The 7,559-nt window shown below is 35.8% G+C and overlaps 1 long non-coding RNA gene across 1 annotated transcript; it reads left to right on the top strand.

The window, feature by feature from the left end:
- The first annotated feature begins 5,039 nt into the window (after nt 1-5,039).
- LOC148934896 (uncharacterized) lies at nt 5,040-7,057 on the top strand. The gene is made up of 2 exons (XR_016140872.1): nt 5,040-5,995; nt 6,111-7,057. It is a non-coding gene; the product is annotated as an uncharacterized LOC148934896 (long non-coding RNA).
- Nucleotides 7,058-7,559: the final 502 nt, after the last annotated feature.

Here is a 7,559-nt window from a genome sequence, read left to right as displayed (position 1 = left end):
GTCGCGAGAAGGCAAATAAACGGATTCGTCGCGAATGCCACGCCGAAGAACTCGCGGAGCGGTTAGTAGAAGTAGAGCCGGAACTAGCCAATATATCGCTCCACCAATACGCCTCCGCCCTCCGTTCCGCAGCCGAATTCGAGAGGCAGTGCACTCCGGAAAATTTCGACGTGGAGAAGTTCTTCCACCTCGTCCGTCAATTCCCCCGCTCTCCCGCCCATCCACCTCCCGGCACCTTCTTCATCCCAAGGAAATTTAAACCCGACAAACAATTCTGGGACCAAATATCCAAGCATGCCATAACCGATACTGTCCCAATGTACATTTCCCGCGATCCTCTCCCCTACCTCGTCCCGATTAAGGCATTCCGCAGCGCGCACCCCAATCCTCCTCCACACCTGCAACCCGATCCTATAGACCCGTTCGCTATCACCAATTTCTTATCCCAACTTGAGCAATTGGGTATATAAGGGATTTTCCTTCCCCGCGGTCGTTTTTTTTTATATATTTGTATGTACAAGATTTCTTTTGTTATCAATACTTTAACCTTTTATGTATACGAACAGAAGATTGTAGTTCACGTTTATTATTTCTTATTAAAATTAATTGATCAAAATTCGGTAGTAAACAGTTTTTTTTTCTCCTAAACCTGACCCCGCGCCGTTCCCGGCTCCCTGAAGATCGCACTAGGTCCATCCCTGGTCAAAGAGATTCGGTTCTCTGACCTAAAACGGACCACCGAATAGCGCGGGCGCAGGTAAGGGTAATAGCGCCGCTGACGCTGACCCGATCCCTGCCCCCCTTAACGCGCGTTCGACTCGTGGATCGGCATCACGACGTCGTTCCGCGAGAAAAGGGGAGGTTCCGTGCGTCCACCCGAGTTCTCCTCCTCCTGACGAGAACACGGACGTAACAGTATATAATTCGTCGGTGATAAAATCAGATAGGATAAAGAAATATAATTAAAAGTAAACAAACACACAAGAATAGATTCATCGATGATAAAACAAAAATTCAGTATATGACTAATGAAAACAAAAATTTAAGTTAAAAATAAAAATAAAAATTAAAAAAATTAAAAAATAAAAATTAAAAACACAAATGTCGTTTCGACCTTATATTAGGTCTTCTTCAGTACGATAATACAACGCGATAATAAGATATAAAGATAATTAACGAAATAATAAATATGCAGAGAATGTCAAATACAAACGATTAAGAAATTAAAACTAAAAGGCAACGCATGATTGCGTTAAGCACCAACCGGCTGATGCGCGCAAATGTAGTGTCCAATATGTAATCTTGTCATACCCGCAAATGCTCCCATTTTGCGTATTGTTGTGATCCGAGATACGTGTAATCGCCTCGCTTCTAATTGCCATCAATCTCGCTCTTTTTGAATTCTTGATATTTTTGCATGTTTAGACGACGTGAATCCCCAATGTGTAATGCTAATGAGCGTGGAAATGTCATTAAGTGAGAGATGCACTTCTTCTAGGTATGAAGAAAAAGTATTGACCACAATACCACTTAATATATTTAAAAAGATAAATTGTATAAGATGGAATTGGTCTTAAATGAGTCTTAACGTTGTGAAATAGATAAAACAATGCAGATACCTTGGAGACAGTTCACGCGGTCAATTGTAAAGACGGATCGGCGCTACGGATAGTTAGTCTCAGAAAGAAACTCACAAATGTGTCGAACAAAAATATCATTGCTAAGAAAGATCGAAATGTTCAGTTAAGGAAGGGGAATTCTGTGGAAAAGAAGGAGTATGGAAGCTGGGGATAAGTTAAGGATGAGAAAGTAGTTATCGGATAACAAATCCGTGTCACTTTGTTTATTAATCCCCTGAAGCTGTTTTTTAATGTGAATCATTTCAGAGACAATCTTTTTGTTACATGACGGTTCTTTGTCTAGAATCTTAATATTATCCCAATCAAACTCATGTTTAAAATTCATTCTGTGAATCGAAACCATAGATGGGGAACCAGTAGCTTTTTTAATGTCACTGTTACGTCCAACCCGAGGTAAATATACTTTTATATATTTTTTTTTTAAATGGATGGGGCTTGGAAGGACGTTCCAAATACCCTCTCGTAGGTGGCCGCGCTGAGGCGTCCCTACGAGTCGGACACACTGTGCAGAGCCACGAGTGCGAGTCAACGTCTTGAAAAAGACGCTATGACTTCGACTGCGTGACGTGCGTCCGTCGGTCCGTAATTTAGGCAAGAGAATTTAATCTCTTTTGCCAGGGACAGGACCATGCGCGAATCTTGGGATAACGAGGAATGAAAGAGGGAGCAAATAACTAAACGATAAATAATTTAAATTTTACATATAATTAATAATTTTAAAACGATTACAAGGTTAGGTACGTATCAAGATCGTATACAAGATCGTACATTAGCTACAAGATCGTATCATTATTTTTTTTTTTACGTTGGGATATATTTATTGACGATATATTTATAAAAATATAAAACAAGAAGGGTGTTACGTACAGAAATTCGTGTGTTCTAGAAATCGACGGATGTATTGTTTGGTTTTTCTGTGTATAATTCTATTAATCTATTAGTTTAGTATTTTTAATTTGTTATTAATCTATTTTAAATTGTATGTTGTTGACTGTGTGTGGTTGTTCTAAGAGGAGGTCGGGTTTTCGCTAGTGAGGTCTAGGGGAGGAGGGGAAGGAGTCCATAGTTCACAGAACTCGTCCAAGGATTTCTGGGTGCGGAAATCTGGGGGTGATCTGGGAGGTTCAGCTGGTTTGATCGGGGAATAGGATGGAGGAGATATGTGTAAATAATGGGATCTCCTGCTGGAACAACTCGTGGTTTCTTGATGTGTTAAAACCTCGGATGTCCTAGGCGAAGGATAGTTCCCCGTCTGGCGAGCTCGCTTGTTCCGACGGTAACGGAGCCTCTTCAGGGCTCGCCTCCGTCTTTGAGCGTCGGAGAGTGTGGATGATGCAGCTTTCACTAAAAGAAATGGATTTGGAATATGAAGGAAATGTCATTAGTCGCGAACCTTAAGGCTATCTCTGAAATATTTCAGGAAACCGAGAGATCCGAGAGGAGAGAAATTAAAAAGGAAAGAGAAAATTGTAAGAGAGGAGAGAAAAAAGAAAAGAATAGATTTCCCGAATTACTCGACAGCCATGAACCTGCTGAATGCTCCGCAACGCATAGGGAGCCCGAGAGGTTCGACGGCTGAAGCCAACAGAGGAGAAGCAGATTTTTGCCGAATTATTCGGCAGCCATGAACCTGCTGAGTGCTCCGCAACGCATAGGGAGCCCGAGAGGTTCGACAGCTGAAGCCAACAGAGAAGAAGCAGATTTTTGCCGAATCATTCGGCAGCCATGAACCTGCTGAGTGCTACCGCAACGCATAAGGAGCCCGAGAGGTTCGACAGCTGAAGCCAATAGAGAAGAAGCAGATTTTGCCGAATTATTCGACGGCCATGAACCTGCTGAGTGCTCCGCAACGCATAGGGAGCCCGAGAGGTTCGACGACCCAAGCAAAGAAAGAAAGAGAAAAGAAAAAGAAAAAGGGAGTAGACGTGTAAGGAGAACGGCAGAGGATAGAAAGGATGTAAGGGAGGAATGAGAAAGTATAAGGAGAAGAGACCCGAAAACTATTATTAGGAAATTTTTTATGTGTAATTAAACTTACTTTTACTCTGGAGAGTTGAGACTTGCGAGATGAAGGCGGTAATGGTGTCATCAGGAAACTTGATCACTTATTCTTATTGATTGTTTTCGACTGACACCGACTGAATTATTGACAAACTGAATTATCGACAAACTGATAAACTGAAATGTTCCGACCGTGTAAAAAAAAGGACGTAGCAGAGAGTGTGTATTCCGTGCCTTTAAGGGCACTATATATATATATATATATATATATATATATGATTTCGTTGAGGAAAACATCTGTACACGTATTGTTTTTCCGCGATTAGGATAATAGGGATTATCCGCTTAGCCAAATTCTTAGTAACCGACTCCCGGAAGAGATCAGTTGCGTAGCCGTCGCGATCGTAACAGAACACGTGTCATCCGTTTATCTGCTTAACTAAATTCTAATAACTGATATCCGAAAGAGAAGAATTATGCAATCGTCAAGATGTAACATCGGTGTACTTCCGCGATTAAGATAATAGGGATTATCCGCTTAGCCGAATTCTAGAAACCGATTTCCGGAAGAGATCAGTTGCGTAACCGTCGCGATCTAACAGAGTAACAGAACATGCGTCACTCGTTTATCCGCTTAATTATATTCTAATAACAGATACCCGAAAGAGAAGAATCGTGCAGTCGTCACGACGTAACATCACGAATATGTTCATTTATTCCAGTTTTGAGTTGTCGTTTGGTTTGTCCGACATAGGTAGCCTCGCAATCCTTGCAATTGATTCTATAAACCACTTTCGAGTGTATCATCGAATCTAATAGGTCTTTGTCGGTTCAATGAATCTATTCAAGGGATTCGTTAATCGATAACCTAATTTCAGATTGTATTTTCTAGTAATTGTTACGAAATTTTCGGATATGTCCCTGACATATGGAATAAGAAAGAACGGCGTGCGAGGAACCGTATACTCAAAAGCGTCAGCAACTCTATCATATGCAACCCCAGAATTCAATTTTGTGAAATATCTGTTGAAGAATGTTTGTAATATACACTACCTGACAAAAATATGATACAATTTGTTTGGTCAAAGTCGGCAAATAAGCGCAAAATTTTTTAAATTATGTTTTTATTTCAATTTTCACCTACAACATTGTGCTGCAATGTCCGAATTTTTTAATAAATAAAAAAAAATAAACATTAATATATAATATTAATATATATAAAAATTGTCGTTATTTTTTAATACATATAATAATAATGTATAATTATTAATATTTTATTATAAATAATAACAATAATTAATTTTGTCGATAAAATATAGTCGTTATTAAAAAAAAAAGTTGTCACTGCGAGATCTCGAACTCGCCACAGAAAAAAAAGATTACACGCGCGGGCTTTAGACTATCCAACTAACGCTTCACGCTTTGTGAGAGCTATTCATAATACTTATCGTACAGCTAGCCGAAAACGTCTAACTTTGTATGCAAATTTCTCCGAAACTAAGACCACTCAAACCCTTTTACATTTTATACTCTCGACCACCCCTTTCGAATGAACTGTAGCTCATTCAACTTTGTATTTCGCAATTCTTGCCATCTCCTTGTAAGAAAATTTCTACTTTTATAGTTACTGATTAATATCTTATGGTGTTCAAAATTATCGCTACTGATTAAATTTCGTTTAATGCCCACTGCTTGCACTAATTCTAAACCCAGTGCAGCCAGTTCAGTGAACTCGTGCACTAAGTTCTGTGGTTACACAATTTCCATAAAAAAAGAGGGGATAATGTTGGTAGTAACAAAAATCCTTAGCAACACAATTTAATTTTTGTGGATTGATGTGTAAATAGTAATTTGTATGTTGCGGAAGACTTTTTGACATGTGTGTATATGCATATGTATATGACGTGCATATTTTCTAACCGTAAATATAAAATATATTGTAAAAGAAAAATAAGAAGAAACAAATGGAGAAGGGATAAATATCAGATAAGTAACTAATATTTTTGTAAAATGGAAAATATTTATTCTATGTACACATTATAACTATAGATGTTGTTGGACGATTCTTTTTTTTGATTAAATTTTTATTCAAGATTGGAGACTAAATGCTTCTCCTGATCACCCTTTTGATTCTTAGTGATGATCTGAATTGAATGGATAGGCAATCCATCGTCGAGGGAATGTCGAATGTCGACGAGCTTGTCAGAATCAAAATGGATCTTTCACGGTCATGGTTATCGAATGCGAAAGCGACATGAGATTCCTCTATTCCATCTCATGTGTATCAGCGATTTTAGATGACTGGTTAGATGTGGATATATCCAAGTGCTATAGACTATATTTTAAGAAGCATTGTAAGCATTTATTACATCAAATTATTATCACAAGTTTCATAAACATTGTTTCATTTAGTTTTATCTTCTTTTAATGTTAGTGTTTAATAGATGACTCATATTATGATAATTGCAGTCATACAATGGTGATAGTGGGCAAGGACCAAGTCTCGAATCTCATCTCCATGTTTTGTGCTGTGGTGTATTGAACATATTGGTGAAATATTTAACAACACTCGGCCTGATCCTTACATACATATTTAAGTAAATGCATAAAATTTACATTACAATTTTATTCTGTAATAGAATTTATAGATCTCTGATATATAAAAATGTGTCATAATAGAAAATTTTTTTACAGTCAATCTTTATTTTAAATAATATGAGTATAGACATATAATTTCTTTTTAACAGGTTTGTGTGGCTTAAGTCTTTTTTGCAAAAACCTTCCCCAAGAATATTTATACTTGTCTTAAAATTCAATATTGTTTACAACTTATCTTACTGAGCACCAGAAAAATATTAGAAGTTTTATGAAACACTCTAAATTCTAGAAAAGATTGGAGCGTGATACGTTGAAACAAAAAGAATAAATTGAGAAATTTGGAAGAAAATTGAAATAAAGAAAGATAATTTAGATCTTTTACTAATTTTGAATACATTATCAAAGATTGTCGGAAAAAGGGAAACATAAGTATATTTTAATACTATAAATATACTTAAATATACTTAAATATTATTTAATATATATACTTTACAGTTGCGGGAGTAAGATATCTAATTCTAGCGTCTATAATAATAAAAATATATACTTACTTTGTATAGAAATAAATATATCTGATCCTGTGAATCAATTTATCAATTCATATATTATTGCTCTGGATAATCAAAAATGCATTATGAAATCTTTGTCACCATAATTAATAACAATATTTTCGATATAATTCTATATTTTTACATGTTGTACTCTTCTGACTAAATCAAACAATGGATGTAATATTTGTAATTCGTTGTGTTCTAAAAAATTAGATTAAATCTTGTGTATTATGATATTATTAATAATATTAAGTTTGTATATAATAATATATATGATTTAAATTTCTTACCATCATTATCTTCAACTAAAATTGATTCTAATGAAGGTAGATGTGCAATTACAGGTTCATTGTCATCAAAAGAATCTAATAATTCCATAAGAACTACGCGATTCATCATGTTGTCTTTGTACTGTTCTACATTATAACGTTCTTTATTGTCTATTTGTGTCCTCACTTGCACTAACTCAATTTTAGGTTTGTTTTTTATTCTTGAACTTCTTGAACTAGGGCAAGAAGTGTACACTAAACCATTTTTTATTCTCAAAATGATGTCAACGATACTGTTCTTTTTTTATGGAAATCGTCCTGTAACCAGTTCTTTTATACTAGACCTGTTCTTTTATACTAGAATAACGAATATATATATATATATATATATATATATTAATATCTATATTTTATATATTAATATCAATATTTATTATATTTATACATTATATAGTCAATTTTATAAAGAACAAGCAAAAAAGAACTAATAATAATCATTG

This window comes from Pogonomyrmex barbatus, unplaced genomic scaffold (assembly GCF_055798465.1).
Source record: "Pogonomyrmex barbatus isolate J1 unplaced genomic scaffold, ASM5579846v1 scaffold7, whole genome shotgun sequence".
Classification (NCBI taxonomy): Eukaryota; Metazoa; Arthropoda; class Insecta; order Hymenoptera; family Formicidae; genus Pogonomyrmex; species Pogonomyrmex barbatus.
Note: the sequence above shows the minus strand (reverse complement) of the source record. Positions and strands in the feature narration are given on the sequence as shown.